At 40.6% G+C, this 18,651-nt stretch overlaps 1 long non-coding RNA gene across 1 annotated transcript; it reads right to left on the reverse strand.

The window, feature by feature from the left end:
• Positions 1-1,495: 1,495 nt before the first annotated feature.
• On the reverse strand, positions 1,496-1,925 carry LOC128503743 (uncharacterized). The gene is made up of 2 exons (XR_008355293.1): positions 1,787-1,925; positions 1,496-1,551 (listed from the first exon to the last, which is right to left on the reverse strand). It is a non-coding gene; the product is annotated as an uncharacterized LOC128503743 (long non-coding RNA).
• Positions 1,926-18,651: the final 16,726 nt, after the last annotated feature.

Below are 18,651 nucleotides of genomic sequence, written 5' to 3' on the forward strand. Positions count from 1 at the left end.
TAATGAGGGGTAGTTTCAGAGTGTTTGCTCTGAAAAAACCCTCATTTTATAATCGATAATAATCGATTCAACTAATCGATAATGAAATTCGTTGGCAACGAATTTCATTATCGATTATTATCGATTTTATCGATTAGTTGTTGCAGCCCTACAAAATATGAATATTAATTTAGGAAAAATAGAAAATTCTGAATATAAGACTACCCTATAAGTAAAAAGTTTTAACTAATGTAAATATTTTTTTCATATTTAATAAAAACTATGATTGAGAAAAATTTTATTTTTTTTGTTTTTATTTCCTTTTATTTGCCAATCTCAGGCCCCCTGTTATACCTTATACCCCCTATATGCCACTCTGCCCCCCAGAAATGCCTTATACCCCACCCATATTCCACCCAGCCCCCTCCCCCTGTCTTACCAATGCATCCCTAGGCTTGTCCCCCGTGCTTCAGACTCCCTGGTGTTTAGTGGGGGCAGCCGGTGGACGTCTGCGTGATGCGTGTAGACAACCTCTGCTGCCAGTTAGTTCTGCAGGGGCTTCTGTGACTGAGCACCGGAAGGTCATGCCGGTGCTCAGTCATAGAAGCCCCGGCAGGGCATTGTTCAGACTTTTACCGGCTGCCAGGGAGGAGGATCCAGGTCCCCTGCAGCTCTGCGGAGGATCCTCCTCTCTGGCAGCCGGTGAACGTCTGCGCAATGTGCGCAGAGAACCTTTGCTGCTGCCGGCACTTCTATGATGAAGCACTGGAAGGTCATGTCCCGCCAGTGCTCTGTCATAGAAGGCCCAGAGGAAGTGCCGGCAGCAGCGGAGGTTACCAGAGAGGAGGATCCAGGTCCCCTGCAGCGCTGCGGGGGATCTGGATCTTAGTCTTATATTAAGACCTCTATTTAAGGTCGAATTATAGGATGACCTTGAATATAAGACTAGGGGTATTTTTCAGAGCATCTGCTCTGAAAAGAACCTTGTCTTATAATCGAGCAAATACGGTAATTATAAAATTAGCATACAGCTTTGTATTTAAAATAGGTAGTATTTTTTATAAAGAAGACATATGAGCTGCAGAAATTTATAGTTTATAATGCAAATTAAAATATGTAAGTATCTTATAAGCAGTTTCACATTAAGAGTGCAAACATATACGGCATTTAGCCGGATGTAATGATTGACCTCTGGCCAATTATTCTGCCTGTGGGATGCACGCCCCCCTATATTACTTAATGCAAAGCTATTACAAAGAAAAGGGTAGTCGTGTACAAATATTGAAACATGTTTTAACTCACACTAGACAGAAATACAAGAATTAGTGACAGCACAGGTTTAAGCACTTCCATAAAATAAGATCTAAGTAAATAAGTGCATGGATGTAACACACACACACACACACAGAGGTACATATAAAGTTGTTAAATACATCCAATGTAATATTGTTAGTGAGGACAGACGCAAGCTTTCTGTAGTTTTTGTACCTGTTTGTAGTCTCCAATGATAGAGCTGTTTTTCTTTATTTCTGACTCTGCTTTATCAAGCTCCCTGCGACACATTTCCTTCAGCTGCAGAAAAATGCAAATATTCACTGTCAAGCAATAAAGCTGGGTGTCAGAAATGACACTTATATGCTGGGGTATAAGTGCATTAATACAAAGTGCAAATTAATTAATTCTATGATTAAGATAAATACTGTACTGTGTGACGTTAGTGCACTTGAATAGCACAGTATACATTATACACTGCTTGGATTCAACACATCTCTTCAATCATACACTCTACTGTGTTACTACAACCAACCTGAGCAGATTCTTCTTCCAATCGTCTCTTCTCCTCTTCTGCATCAATCAGTTTCTGTTTAGTCATCAGTAACTCCTTGTTCAAGGCATCTGCCTTTTCTTCAGCCTGCAAAACAGATCAGCATTCATCAATAATTAAACAAATTACAATCCAAAATAAATGAAGCATTCTTTAAATCAGTACAAGTTATATACTTTGGACTCTTACTGTAGTTGCAAGTAAAATTGAAAATGTGTCTTTTTTTCTTCGTTTATATTTTTCTTGTTGAGACTTAATATTTTGTTAATGCTAAATTAATGACACATACACTGTCTCCTGTGAGTGACTGAAACATTGATTTTTGTGAATAAACCATCAATCCCTGAGTGTGCTTACGTTTTGGGCCATTTGTATACTAGCTGATAACAGCTACAAACAAGGTACAAATTGGCTTCTTTGGTCTGTGGACTGCAGAGGACAATGTAAAAAACTATTAAAAAAACAATAAATAATGTGTGGGTACACAAAATGAAAAACAGGAAAAGTGTAGTTGAACCACCACCTAGCAAAAATGTCTTTTTTTTAAACATGTCTGTTTTTTTTTTTTAAACATCTTATATCTTTATTTATACTTTAACAATCTCTGTGTAAATGAGAAATTATAGACTTTTTCATAGACTGCTAAATTAAGACCGAGAATGCATTTTTTTGCTTTCTAGAATTTTAAATAAAATAATTAAAATAAAAAACAGCCTTGCTGGTCTTTATATCTTCACAAATGTCTGCCACACATTCTCAATTTAGCTCAGTTATATACTTTTTTTTTTTTTTTTTTATTAATTTCGTTCACAATATTGTGACACTTATGCCTGTAGAATGCTATTCTCTTTCTTACTACCCCCCCCCCCCCGAAGTCTGCTAGGAAAGGAAAAAAAAATAAAATAAAAAAATAAATAAATAAATAAATAAATAAATATTAAAAAGTATAATAAAAATAAGAATAAAAATGTATTACCATAAACCCCATGTGAGTTGGAACTTCTTTTTTTTCTTTTTTGATTCAGCACTTCTATAATGTTCATATTTTTTAATTTGTTCAATCATATTTAACCACTGGGTCAATACGGGTACTCCTTTGTCGAACCATTTCCTAAGAATCAATAATCTCCCTAAGAAGAAGATTTTCTTAAACAAATTGTTTAGCCTACCAAATTCTTCCACATCACCTAAGATCAAAACCTTTGGATCCATTTCAAGATTACAACTAAATTTACTTTTCACAAACAAAAATATATCATCCCAAAATTAATGAATCTTATTACATTCCCACCATAAGTGAATTAAACCTGCATTAAGGACCCCACATCTAGGGCAATCTGACTTATCCCTACATTTAATCTTCCATAACTGGTGCGGAGAATAATATAAACGATAAATAATTTTAAGTTGTGTAAATTGATATTGTTTATTAACGGTGCAACACCCTGTGTTCTTAAGGATACGGTTCCAAGAGGCCTCATCAATGGCACCAATCTCTTCCTCCCATTTCTTTTTAATCTTGCCTCTGAAGCCTATATCCATTTCTCTTAAAAGTATTTTATAAATAGTGTTAAGTGTCTTCTTCCCAATAGATCTTATCTGCAAAAACTCAAAAAGCTCATGTGTCTCAACCTCAAAAATCTTCTTATTTTCCGTGCAATTATATGCGTGAGCTAATTGATTATACCAAAATTTGTGTCCATTTTGCAACTCATATTCAAATTTGAGCTCCTCAAAATCCTTAATATACCCAGCAGAGAACAACTGTCCAGCAAAACTAATCCCTTTACTAATCCAAAAATCACTCCCTAACCCTTTGTGAAACTCCATAAATTTTGAGTTATACCATATTTGTGTTTGGGGTAAACTACCCTTGATTTTACAGATACATTTGGTTTCCTGCCACACTTTTCTATATAACTTCACCAAAGAGGTATTATCCAATTTCTTTTCCAACTGTAAACCTGCTTCTAACATTTCCATGGGGTTAGAATTTCCAGTTATTTCTAAGAAAAACTGGATTAATCCCCCATATCCATTGAATTTCAAATTCTGGATTTTCTTTGCCAGGAAATATAATTTGAAGTGGGGTAATGCCCAACCCCCCTCACCCTCTTCCCCACAATAATTTACTGAGTACAGCTTCTAGACCTTTAAACCATTTATCCGGGATCCACACTGGTGAGGCAGACAAGACAAACAAAACCTGCGGGAGAACAATCATCTTCACCAGACTCACCCTATCTGCCAGTGACAACGGGAGTTTTGTCCAGATCCCCACCTTTTTTTGTATCTTAATACCTAATGGGGTAAGGTTCTGCTTAATAAAGAAGTCGACTTTATTCGAGATTTTAATCCCCAAATACTCCAAAGAGTCCCCCTGCTTCAAGATCTTAACACCTCCTACCTTGGGGGTACCTACTGAGTTTAACGGGAGAAGTGTTGATTTGTCCCAATTAATTTTAAGTCCTGACAATCTGCCAAAAGATTCAACCGTATCTATCACTATTGGGAGCACTTTTTCAGTATCTTCTAAAAAAAATAGTAAATCATCCGCATATAATAAGAGCTTTTCTTCACTACCTTTTAAACCAAAACCTCTTATTTCATGGTTTTTCCTAATACTTGCAGCTAATGGTTCAATGTATAAAATAAATAAAAGGGGCGAACGTGGACACCCCTGACGGGTTCCTCGACTTAACAAAAAGATATCTGAGAGCTTACCACTTAAATTAATCCTAGCTACTGGAGAACTATACAAAAGTTGTACCCAACTTAAAAAGGTTTCCCCAAATCCAAAAGCTGTTAACGTATGCCATAAAAAACGCCACTCCACCCTGTCAAATGCCTTCATGGCATCTAAAGACAGAATGGAGTTGGGAAGGTTCGCACCTAGCTGAAGATTGGCAAAAACTCTTTCCAGGTTAGAATGTAATAACCTTCCTGGTACAAAGCCCGTCTGATCTTCTCCAATCAAAGCAGGCACACAAATTGCTAATCTTCTGGCCAACACTTTAGCTAGGATTTTCGCATCCGTGTTAATGAGGGATATCGGCCGGTATGATTCTACTTTTACTGGATTTTTATCTTTTTTAGGAATAAGTATAATTATTGCTTCCATCATAGACCTTGGTAGCTGCTTTCCTTTCAAACCTTCTGAAAAAATTAAACATAAAATAGGTAAAAGGATTCCCGCATATTCCTGGTAGACCCCGAACGGGAGTCCATCCCCTCCTGGGGCAGATGAAGCTGCACAAGAAAGAAGGGCCTCCCTCATCTCCTCCACCGTAATATCCCTCTCTAATAGAACCTTCTGTTGGGGCGAGATCATGGGTAAATCACACTTTCTTAAGTAAGTAGCTATATCTAGATCGTTTGCCGCTGGGTCTGCTTGATATAACTTAGAGAAAAAATCAACCATTACGGCCTGCACTTTACTTGGGTCATTTACTACCCTACCATCTTTATCTTCAATTGCCAGGATATCACTTTTATCTTTCTGAGCTCTTACCAAATTTGCAAGTAGTTTCCCCGGCCGACCCCCTTCAAGAAAGTTCTTTTGACCTCTAAAAAATAATTTATGTTGTGCCTTATCTAACATCAGAGCTGCAAGTTGGTCTTGTATATCTTTCATTTGATCATAATTATTCGTTGAAGGATCTTTAGCAAATTTAATTTCACTGCTAATTACTTTCTCTCTTATATCCTTCTCTTTTTGGAAAAAGCTTCTTTTTTTTGTAATCACATCTCTGAGGAGCAACCCCCGCAGGAATGCTTTTAATGCATCCCAAACCACGCATAAAGAAGCAGATGCTTTATTATTCTCCCAAAACTCTTTTAACAACTGCATATTATTTTCTTTAGTTTCAAGTAGCGTCAGCCAATGGGGGTTAAACCTAAAAAGTTTCCCTTCATTCTTTTTCTCATCCCCCAATGTCAAATCCACTATTAGTGGTGTGTGGTCTGAAATTGATCTCGATTCATACACAATTTTGTGAATAAACCTAATCCCCAAATCATTGCACAGAACCAAATGAATCCTAGATGCGGTTTGATACGTGGCAGAATAACATGAGTATCTTTGTGTAACAGGATTCATTAACCGCCATGGATCATTCCAGCCCAATTCTTCAATCATTCTTGCTAATGGGGTCTGAGTATTCAAATTAGTATGCTGTTTATTGACCACTCGCACTACATCTTTCTCAGGGTCTAGCGTATAATTAAAGTCCCCGAACAAATATAGTGGAAGCTGTTCCTTACCTCCAATGAATTGAACTAATTTATTTATTGGCTGTGGAGAGAAAGGGGGAGGAACATAAAAGAAAGCCATAATCATCTCCTGGTTATAGATAATTAGATGTACAAATATAAATCTACCTCTCTCATCAATTATCTTGTTCTTAATCACTAACGGAATCTTTCGATGGAAAAGTAGAGAGACTCCAGCCGAGTAATTAGAAAAGGAGGAATGAAATTCCGTTTGAGCCCATCTTCTCGATAGCCTCCTTTGTGTCTCTCCTATCGTATGTGTTTCATCTAAACAAATAATAGCCGGGAGATGTTTCTGTACACGATCAAATATGGCTACCCTCTTTCTACAATCTCCAGTTCCTCTCACATTCCAAAATAAGATTTTAATTTGCATTCAGAAAGAGGAAGAGAAAAAAAAAAAAAAAAAAAAAAAACCCAGCAGACCAATAACCCTCCCCCCTATCACATACCACCCCCCCTCTCGTGATGCGTGCTGGACCATTTTCCACACGTATCTCTTTACACCGTCATAATAACCCCCCCCTCCTGACTCCTCAAAGAAATTAAGTATAATTAGCCATTTAGACATTACAACCCTTCTCCTTCAAACCACATAGACACCTCCTGAGGGCTTGAAAAAAATAAAATGCCTGACTTATATTGCACTCGGAGCTTTGTGGGAAACAACAAAGAGTAACGAATATTAGCTATTCTAAGCCGTTTTTTAATTTCAGCGAAAGCCGCACGTTGCATTTGAGTTCCCCTGGAAAAATCTGGGTACATGGCAATCTTTGCCGAGTTGTATAATATCGAGCCAATTTCTCTAGCACGTCTAAGAATTGCATCACGATCAGAAGAATTTAAAAGTCTGATTATCATAGTCCTTGGTGGGGCCCCCGGTGGAGGGGTTTTTGCCGGGACCCTATGTGCCCTTTCCACACAAAATAAAGAAGAAAGTGTTTGTGCTCCAAAAGTCTCACCAATCCATTTTTGGCAAAACATCCTGGGATCTAATCCCTCCGCTCCCTCTGGTAACCCCAAAATACGAATATTATTCCTTCTAGATCTATCTTCCATATCTCTCATTTTATCTTTCAATTTGTCCATATCCGTACTTAAGGAGGTTGTACTGTTCTTTATCTCAACCATTCCTTTATCCAAGGAAGGAACTATTGTTTCAAGATTAAGCAACCTTTCCCGTATCTTGTTTAAATCATCTCTAATAAGGGAGACTTCAATAGACAAACTTTCCACTTTCGAATTTAACTGTGCTAGAGCTTGATTAGAATTTTGCACTTCTTTAAGAATGGTACCAAGAAGGCCAGGTTCAATTGAGCGTCCATACTCCTCCCCGGAGTCCCCCATTTCTTGCGGAGTTATAGATCCTAACCGCTCCATATCTTCTCTGCCTTCCACTGGGGACACATTTTTGGCAGACCGGCTTTTCGTTATAACAGGAGAAGCTCTAAAAAATTTATCGATTTTAGCTGCCGCTAGGGGGAACTAATACCAGCGGACTTCCGGTTTGGGTTTTTAGGAGACATTTTTATTTTTTTATTTTGAACGCTTACTTTCAAATATATAGACTTCTCCAATCCTAATAAATATATAGCTTAGTATTTTATGATAGGACTTCTTCAAACCTTATACCTAGTATTTACCTTGTCCCTAGTGTTTAGCGATAGGATTTTTAATATTGGCAACACTCATTCCGCCATTAAAGCTCCAGTCACTATTAATAAAAATGCTCAGCGCCAGCACTTATCAATATAACCATATACGGATGCGGCATATAATATTAGGTATATATTACCTTTGTGCAAGAGTCTCTTAAATCAGGCTGCCTTGATACCTGCTGATGTTATCATTCCGTAACACTGAGCCTGCTATTGTAATTTCATAGGCCACCGTGCTGTGCTGAGCTGCCGTACTATGCTGAGCCACTATGCTGTGCTACTGTGCTGTGCTGAGCCACCGTTCCGTGTTGATCCACCGTGTTGTATTGAGCCAGCGTACCGTGTTAAACCACTTTGGCGTGTAGAGCCACCGGACTGCACCGTTCTGTACTGTGCTGAACCGCCGTGCTTAGCCACCGTGCTGAGACGCCTTGCTGCCGTGCTGTAGAGAATCACTAAAACGCTAAAACACTGAGTCACTGGGTCACTGAGTCGCTGAGTCGGTGAATCGCTGAATCGCTGAATCGCTGAGTCGCTGAATCGCTGAATCGCTGAATCACTGAATCGCTGAATCGCTGAATCACTGAATCGCTAAATCGCTGAATCGCTGAAACGCTGAATCGTTGAATCACTGAAACGCTGAAACACTGAATCGCTGAAACGCTGAATCTCTGAATCGCTGAATCGTTATACTGTGCTATGCGGTATAATGCTGTGTAGAACTAAACCACCATACTGAACCGCCGCACCGTATTAAGCCGGCAAATCGCACCAAGTCACCGAACCGTATTGTGCTGAGCCGCTATATCGAATCGTATCCCCAAAAGAGTAGCGTGCTCAGCCGGCGTTCTCAGCCGGCGTGTCGCGGCGTTATACCGCCATGCCGTACCCGATCACCCTCAGTCCTCAGCGGATTCCGGAGGGAAGGGAAGGAGAGGAGAAAAGAAGGAGGAGGAGAAGGAAGGGAGGGAGCCCGCAGGTACGTTCCTACGTCATGACGCCAATCTTACCTAGCAAAAATGTCAAACACACTCCAGTCATAAGGCCAAGTGCAAAACCCACTTTGTCGTGAAGGGGTTACATGTCAAGAAATACGGTTCTATTCAGCACAGACCAATAGCCCTGATTGATTTATTATTCTTTCTTGCACAACAGTTGACATTTGTTTTAGTTGCTATAGAAACTTGGTATTGTCACTTGTGAATAACTGTTTGGTATCATATCAGTGACAGTAGATCTTTATTTATTTGTAAGACAAGATGATTTTCAAAGCTCCCTGTGATGTCATATTGATTTTTTAGGACAATGCTTCTGATGTTCAAAGCACTTCTTAACATAGGACTCGACAAACCCTGGGTGCCAGATCGTCATGGCAACTACAAACCACTTCCTGGCACCTCACGGCACCCGGTTCAGAGTGCTAGAGAAGTGTACATGTACATGCCCGGGCATACCCAGATTCCAGCATGTACTAGCTGACTTGGCAATAATAATATCAATATTAATATATATATGATTGCTAACAGCAATCACACTCCTATCATATCCAGGTTCTAGCATGTACTGGTTGCCTGGGCATGATAGGAGTGTGATTGCTGTTAGCAATCATATATATATTAATATTGTTATTATTATTGTTCACATGTGAGCTCAGCACTGGAGGCATAGAATCAGACATACAAATCCCGTATTTGCAGGTATACAATAATAATGTATGGAAACATAGCAAGAGATAAAACTACAGGCATAGATGACAGGTTGCACAACCCAAAGCCAGCCCTGGCATCCACACTTCCCACATAGAACCTGACCAGCACCCAGATTACACACATAGGACTTTCCATCTTTGTCCCCGAACAGCCCAGCCTGACTCAACTTTGTCCCCAAACAGCCCGGCCTGTGTCATCTTGGTCCCCAAGGCTCAAACATTCTGCTTGTGCCATCTTTGCCGTTCTACAAATCAATTATACATCTATCACTTTTACAGTCACTCACCAATTCACACTTTCATTCACATAATTAATTCACACAATCATCGTTGATCGCCTCCTAAACACTTTTAACACGGGCGTCCGCCGCCATACAATGTATGGCGGCTGTTGACGCATTTTAAGCCGTTTAAGCGAAGAAAGTGATCGTTGATCACTTTCTAAGCTTATTTAATTTTATGACGGTTCAGGACCGTCAAAGGTCATTTAGTGACCTTCTTGTCATGACGGTCCTGAACCGGCAAAGGTCGCTAAGGGGTTAATAAAGTATTTTAAAAGTTTTTTTTTTTTTTCGTTTTTGGTCGCTCGCAGCCACTTTGGTGGCGCAATGGGCCACTTGACTAGACTTGCCCCCCAGGCCTTAGGCTGCCAGCCCTCCCCTGGGTGTAGGGGTATCAAAGAAACAGATGATACCATTTGTATCACTGATGTCAGTTTTAAACATTAAAAAAAAGTTCTAAAGGTATTTTTTAATAAAGAAAGATAGCATGAGTCTCCTTAAACAGTACCTAATTGGTATTGACCAAATATTTGTATATGCTTTAAGACAAGTAAAAATTTGGGGGTAGGGGAGGGTAGATGGTGAGAAGGGGGAGTAGGGAGAGGGTAGATGGTGAGAATGGAGGGTACGGAGAGGTTTGGGTGTAGGGAGATGGTTGGGGGTGGAGGGTTTTCCCGTAACAGATTCTCGCACCGGGGCCCTGAGGCTTCTAGTTACGCCCCTAGTTATGCTCTCATACTGTCTGTATCCTGCAGGTAGACCCAGCAGTGCTTAAAGTTGGAATCGGAGGAGCATATGACTGACATCATCAGGTGGGTAATACACATACAGTATAAACATAGGACAAGCATGGTAATCACTAAAGCTTCCACTCAGCCCATCACTACAGTGAAGGAAAACATTATTTGATCCCCTGCTGATTTTGTACCTTTGTCCACTGACAGACATGATCAGTGTAACATTTTAATGGTACGTTTATTTGAACATTGAGAGACAGAATAACAACAAAAAATCCTGACTAACGCACTTCAAATAAGTTATAAATTGATTTGTATTCTGATCAGTTAAATAACTATTTGATCCCCTATCAATCAGCAATATGTCTGGCTCCCATGTGTCTTTTATACAAGTAATGAGCTGAGATTATGAGCGCTCATCTTGTCACATGTCCACATAAGCAATTATTCAGATTCCAACCTCTCCACAATGGGCAGGATCCAAAGAGCTGTCCAAGGATGTCAGGGACAAGACTGTAGACCTACACAAGGCTGGAATGGGCTACAAGACCATAACCAAGCAGCTTGATGAGAAGGTGACAACAGTTTTTGCGATTATTCACAAATGGAAGAAACACAAAATAACTTTGTCTCCCTCGGTCTGGGGCTCCATGCAAGATCTTACCTCGTGGACTTTCAATAATCATGAGACTGGTGAGGAATCTACACGAGAGTATCTTGTCAATGATCTCAAGGCAGCTGGGACCATAGTCACTGAGAAAACAATTGGTAACACGCTACGCCGTGAAGGACTGAAATCCTGCAGTGCCCGCAAGGTCCCCTTGCTCAAGAAAACACATGTACAGGCCCGTCTGAAGTTTTCCAATGAACATCTGAATGATTCAGAAGAGAACTAGCTGAAAGTGTTCTGGTGAGCTATTTGGCATCAACTCAACTTGCCGTGTTTGGAGGAGGAATGCTGCCTTAGACGCCAAGAACACCATCCCCATCGTCAACCATGGAGGAGGAAACATTATACTTTGGAGGTGTTTCTCTGTTAAGGGGACAGGAAAACTTCACCTCATCAAAGGGGCGATGGATAGGGCCATGTACCGTCAAATCTTTGGTGAGAACCTCCTTCCCTCAGCCAAGGCATTGAAAATGGCTTGTGGGTGGGTATTCCAGCATGACAATGACCCAAAACAGATGGCCGAGGCAACAAAGGAGTGGCTCAAGAAGAAGCACATTAAGGTCCCATAGAAAATCTGTGGAGGGAGCTGAAGGTTTGATTTGTCAAACAAAACTGTTGTTATTCAGTCTCTCACTGCTCAAATAAAATTATAGACTGATCATGTCATTGTCAGTGGGCAAATGTACACAATTAGCAGGGGATCAAATAATTTTTTCCTTCACTGTAATCCTTGGATCCTCCAAGGCCACCTGAGACCGGGGCTCAAACTTACCAAATAGTTAACCTGTTAAATCTCAGGGGTTCTCTTTAGCCATGTGGGGTCTTTGGGGTTCGTCGGCAGTTAATCCTCTCTGCGTTTGATGAGCCGGGAATTCTGTATCAACCAAGTACCGTATTTGCTCGATTATAAGACGAGGTTTTCTTCAGAGCAATGCTCGTCAAAATACCCCTTGTCTTATAATCGGGGTTGTCTTATAATCAGACCTCAAATAGGCCTGACTATAAGACTAAGCTTCAGATCCCCCACAGCGCTACAGGGGACCTGGATGCTCTTGTCTGGTAAAACACCCCCCCAAACTTACCGGTGCTTCTGAATCCCTGGTCAGTCTACACGATTCGCATAGGCAATTCTGCTGCAGCCGGAAGGAGGTGCGGTTAGCAGCAGGGGTTGTCTGCGTCCAGACCTTCCCCGGCTCTCGGAGATCAGAGTTCCCCTCACCGGGGAATTCTTTCTGACAGCCGGGGAAGGTCTGTGCGATGGACGCAGACAACCCCCGCTGCTAACCGCACCTCCTTCCGGCTGCAGCGGAAGTTGCCTACGCGAATCGTGTAGACATCTACACACTGCCCCAGCTACACACCGGGGAGTCAGGAGTACCAGTAAGTTTAGAGGGGGGGCTAAATGGGGGGGACATAAGGCATTACTGTAGGCAGAGTGCTCTGATATGCTTTTTAACCCCCTTTATGCCACTCTGCCACCAGAAATGCCTTTTAACCCTCTATACACCACTCTGCCTCCTGAAATGCCTTATACCTCCCTATATGCCACTCTGCCCCATAATATGCCTTTTAACCCCCTAAATGCCCCCTAAATGCCAGAGTGGCATATAGGGGTATAAGGCATTTCTGGAGGCAGAGTGGCACATAGGGGGTCAAAAGGCCTATCATGGGGCACAGTGGCACATAGGGGGCCAAAAGGCATATCATGGGGCATAGTGGCATTTAGAGGATTAAAATGCATATCATGTGGCACAGTGGCATATATATGGGGCAGAGTAGCAAGCCTGGGGGCAGATCTGCATAACTGGGGGGCAGGTTGGAAAATAAAAGGAAATAAAAACAATTAACATTTACTAGTAAAACTTTTTTCCTATAGGGTCATCTTATATTCAGGCTATTTCTTTTTTCCTAAATTAATATTCAGATTTTGGGGGGTCGTATTATAATTAGGGTCGTCAGAAATTATCCTGGACAAGCTGAAAGGCTTTGCCACAGCATCCAGAAATGATTAAATGTTGTTTTTTTTAAAACTAATTTGGTAAAGATCCTTGGGTTGATGTATTAAGGCTCAGAAATGTAAGTTACCCTTCATAATGGTATAGTGGCCCTAAAGCTAATTCATACTAAGTCTGCTGTCACTGGAGTTCAGATGTAGATGTACAAAGTACTAGCTATTCCATCTTCTTAACATGTTGAGAAGATAGTGAGTAAGTATTTCTATAGGTGATCAGGTGATAAACTCGCAATAGGTTGTAAGCTCCCTGCCAGTAAAATGTTGGTTAACTGGTATTTATAAGACCCAGTAACCAATGTTTATTGGGTTTAATTATCAGAATAGGGATTATAAGGGGCTTGACCTCCCTCTCCCACCATGGAGGAATTTCCTGTCCTGGTTGCCCAGAGTCCGCCAGCAATCCCGGCTCAACGAGACATATTGTGGATATATAGATATGATATACAACTGAATAAATGTGGACATGGAAGCTTTTTTACAATATTATTTAACATATTATGTCTGTTTCATTTTTCAGGTGATGGGAAGTCAGATGTCATGTAAGTACATTCTGAAGTAACTTTTTACTGTAATACACAAGACCCCATCATATTGTAGCTTCTGTTATTTAGGGCTGCAACAACTAATCGATAAAGTCGATAATGATCGTTAATGAAAATCGTTGCCAACGAAATTCATTATCGATTGAATCGATTTTTATCGATTATAAAATGAGGGTTTTTTCAGAGCAAATAATCCGTTATAATCCTTTTCATTCAATGACTCAGAGCAGTTACTACTTAAACAAACAAAACTGTTGTTATTCAGTCTCTCACTGCTCAAATAAAATTATAGACTGATCATGTCATTGTCAGTGGGCAAATGTACACAATTAGCAGGGGATCAAATAATTTTTTCCTTCACTGTAATCCTTGGATCCTCCAAGGCCACCTGAGACCGGGGCTCAAACTTACCAAATAGTTAACCTGTTAAATCTCAGGGGTTCTCTTTAGCCATGTGGGGTCTTTGGGGTTCGTCGGCAGTTAATCCTCTCTGCGTTTGATGAGCCGGGAATTCTGTATCAACCAAGTACCGTATTTGCTCGATTATAAGACGAGGTTTTCTTCAGAGCAATGCTCGTCAAAATACCCCTTGTCTTATAATCGGGGTTGTCTTATAATCAGACCTCAAATAGGCCTGACTATAAGACTAAGCTTCAGATCCCCCACAGCGCTACAGGGGACCTGGATGCTCTTGTCTGGTAAAACACCCCCCCAAACTTACCGGTGCTTCTGAATCCCTGGTCAGTCTACACGATTCGCATAGGCAATTCTGCTGCAGCCGGAAGGAGGTGCGGTTAGCAGCAGGGGTTGTCTGCGTCCAGACCTTCCCCGGCTCTCGGAGATCAGAGTTCCCCTCACCGGGGAATTCTTTCTGACAGCCGGGGAAGGTCTGTGCGATGGACGCAGACAACCCCCGCTGCTAACCGCACCTCCTTCCGGCTGCAGCGGAAGTTGCCTACGCGAATCGTGTAGACATCTACACACTGCCCCAGCTACACACCGGGGAGTCAGGAGTACCAGTAAGTTTAGAGGGGGGGCTAAATGGGGGGGACATAAGGCATTACTGTAGGCAGAGTGCTCTGATATGCTTTTTAACCCCCTTTATGCCACTCTGCCACCAGAAATGCCTTTTAACCCTCTATACACCACTCTGCCTCCTGAAATGCCTTATACCTCCCTATATGCCACTCTGCCCCATAATATGCCTTTTAACCCCCTAAATGCCCCCTAAATGCCAGAGTGGCATATAGGGGTATAAGGCATTTCTGGAGGCAGAGTGGCACATAGGGGGTCAAAAGGCCTATCATGGGGCACAGTGGCACATAGGGGGCCAAAAGGCATATCATGGGGCATAGTGGCATTTAGAGGATTAAAATGCATATCATGTGGCACAGTGGCATATATATGGGGCAGAGTAGCAAGCCTGGGGGCAGATCTGCATAACTGGGGGGCAGGTTGGAAAATAAAAGGAAATAAAAACAATTAACATTTACTAGTAAAACTTTTTTCCTATAGGGTCATCTTATATTCAGGCTATTTCTTTTTTCCTAAATTAATATTCAGATTTTGGGGGGTCGTATTATAATTAGGGTCGTCAGAAATTATCCTGGACAAGCTGAAAGGCTTTGCCACAGCATCCAGAAATGATTAAATGTTGTTTTTTTTAAAACTAATTTGGTAAAGATCCTTGGGTTGATGTATTAAGGCTCAGAAATGTAAGTTACCCTTCATAATGGTATAGTGGCCCTAAAGCTAATTCATACTAAGTCTGCTGTCACTGGAGTTCAGATGTAGATGTACAAAGTACTAGCTATTCCATCTTCTTAACATGTTGAGAAGATAGTGAGTAAGTATTTCTATAGGTGATCAGGTGATAAACTCGCAATAGGTTGTAAGCTCCCTGCCAGTAAAATGTTGGTTAACTGGTATTTATAAGACCCAGTAACCAATGTTTATTGGGTTTAATTATCAGAATAGGGATTATAAGGGGCTTGACCTCCCTCTCCCACCATGGAGGAATTTCCTGTCCTGGTTGCCCAGAGTCCGCCAGCAATCCCGGCTCAACGAGACATATTGTGGATATATAGATATGATATACAACTGAATAAATGTGGACATGGAAGCTTTTTTACAATATTATTTAACATATTATGTCTGTTTCATTTTTCAGGTGATGGGAAGTCAGATGTCATGTAAGTACATTCTGAAGTAACTTTTTACTGTAATACACAAGACCCCATCATATTGTAGCTTCTGTTATTTAGGGCTGCAACAACTAATCGATAAAGTCGATAATGATCGTTAATGAAAATCGTTGCCAACGAAATTCATTATCGATTGAATCGATTTTTATCGATTATAAAATGAGGGTTTTTTCAGAGCAAATAATCCGTTATAATCCTTTTCATTCAATGACTCAGAGCAGTTACTACTTACCAGTCCCTCCCTGCAGTCACTCTGACAATTGGCCCCGCCCCTTCCCCTCCCAGTCCCTCCCTGCAATAACACTGTCGATTGGTCGCGCCCATTTCCTATAGCGTCCACATGGCTCAGACATTCATCTAACTGTGAGTATAACATTAATATGTGGTTATTATTATGGTTGATGGGGTGTTAAGGGGTTAATTTAGGGGCAGTTATGGTTAATGGGGTGTTGAGGGTTAATTTAGGGGCAGTTTTGGTTGATGGGGTGTTGAGGGTTAATTTAGGGACGTTATGGTTAATGGGGTGTTTAGGGTTAATTTAGGGGCAGTTATGGTTGATGGGGTGTTGAGGGTTAATTTAGGGGCAGTTATGGCTGATGGGGTGCTTAGGGTTAATTTGGGGCAGTAATGGTTAATGGGGTGTTTAGGATTCATTTAGGGGCAGTTATGGTTAATGGGGTGTTGATTGTTAATTTAGGGTCAGTTATGGTTGATGGGGTGTTGAGGGTTAATTTAGGGGCAGTTATGGTTAATGGGATCTTCAAGGTAAACTTAGGGGCATCTATGGTTGATGGGGTCGTTAGGGTTAATTTAGGGGCAGTTATGGTTGATGGGTTCTTTTGGATTAATTTAATGCTTATGATGGAGGGTTAATTTAATTAATTTAATAAGGTTAACTCAATTTGCAGTTAGATGTAAAGGGCGGCAAACTAAGGGGAAACTAAATCCTGGGGGCAGTGAAGATTAACCCAGTACTTATTTATAAAAGTATTGTGTCAGTGTGATGTGAATGGGTCTGTGAATCTATGAGGGCACTATGGCATATCTGGGGGTATAATTCATACTGGGGTATAAGGCATATCAGGGGGCACAGTGGCATATCTGGGGATATAAGTCATATAGGGTATATAAGGCATATGTGGGAGGCAGTGTGGCATATCTGGGGATATGTGGCATATCTAGAGGTATGTGACATCTGGGAGGTAGTGTGGCAAGCCTGGGCTCAGATGTGCATAACTGGGGGGGGGGGCAGGTTGGGAAATAAAAACAAGAAATGCATTTTTATCAATGTTTTTTTTTATTCTGCCGTTTGTTTTTAACATCCATTTTTTTACATAAATGAAAAATGTACATTTATTTTTTTAATTGATTAATCCAAAAAAATAATTGGCCAACGAATCAGTTATGAAAATAATCATTAGTTGCAGCCCTGTTATTCAAACCCCAGACAGGGAACATATTGAGTTATTATGGATGGTCTGCAGATCACAGTAAAGTCATCGGTTTTCATTAAAAACGTTAGGAGTTCTCAGCGTTTGTTTGTTTCCTTGGGCAGAATGAATATATGATGGCGTCTAATAGCAAGGTGGTTGATGAATGAAAAAAGAACCCAAAAATATCATATTCATGTTACTTATTGCTTTGTATTTTTAGTTGAAGAAGAGCCTGCAGTGACTGTGTGGTGAGTATTTAGAGGGAAGATCTCAGTCCACATGGTCTGTATATAAACACAGAGGCCAGTTATTAATTCTCTCTATGGATATAGCTTCTCGAAAAAGCCTCTCTTTATTTTTACACGTCTGATAGAGAGGAAGAGCAACAATAAGTAAAGGTAAAGCAATTAATGGGAGAGGGAGATTATAGTTTAAGAACAGGAGAGAAGTAACCAGGGATGGAATATGTGTAGAGAGGGCGAGATATCGGGAATGTGAAACACGTGGGAGAGAACGCAGGAAAGGAGGGAGTAGAGAAGTAAGTAATGAACTCATGCTTTATTTCTTATTTCAGCAAACAGGGAAATACCCAGAAGAGGTAAACATTTTTTCACGTATAGTAACATATTCTTATATATACACAGAAGCTGGATACATTTTCATTATTCTGCGTTATTTCTATTGATAAACTGACCTTTATTTGCCCCCACAACCTCATGGCACCCTGCCCTATGGGTGCAGGCTTTATCAATATGTAATGTCCTAGTGCAAGGCCACTAACCCTTAATCTAACCGATAAAGGGGCTCCATGCATTTTTTTAATTTATTACATTAAACATACATTTTGGAAAGTATTCTTTTTTTTCTTCATTTTCTTCTTAAAGAAGCCCATTAGGACATATCAGTACGTCCTGACTTGCTGATCTTGGGAGATCACGCAGTCGTTAGAAGCCAGCTTTGTTGGCGCCCTGCAGCCCAATCGTGTTTAACAGCGCTCACTGTGAGACCTGGTACACCGTCGTACAAGGATTGCCTGAAATAAATAAATAAAAACCAACATTTTTAAAAAGAACCTTAGTCCTAACACTATACGTATTATAGTATATAGTATACAAAATCACTAGCCCCAAGCCCTAAACTATGTAATATAGGGTAATATGTAAAGCATGGATGCGGCTCTCTTAAACAAAGAAGAACTATGTATGTGGGGACCATAATCAGAAAATGCTGGTGAATATAAATTGTGTCATTGTTCAGCTGAGGCACCAACAGTACAGAAAGAACTTTAAGAAAAATATATGATTTCACCCTCACAGTTATTTTCTGCG

This window comes from Spea bombifrons, chromosome 8, assembly GCF_027358695.1.
Source record: "Spea bombifrons isolate aSpeBom1 chromosome 8, aSpeBom1.2.pri, whole genome shotgun sequence".
NCBI lineage: Eukaryota > Metazoa > Chordata > Amphibia > Anura > Pelobatidae > Spea > Spea bombifrons.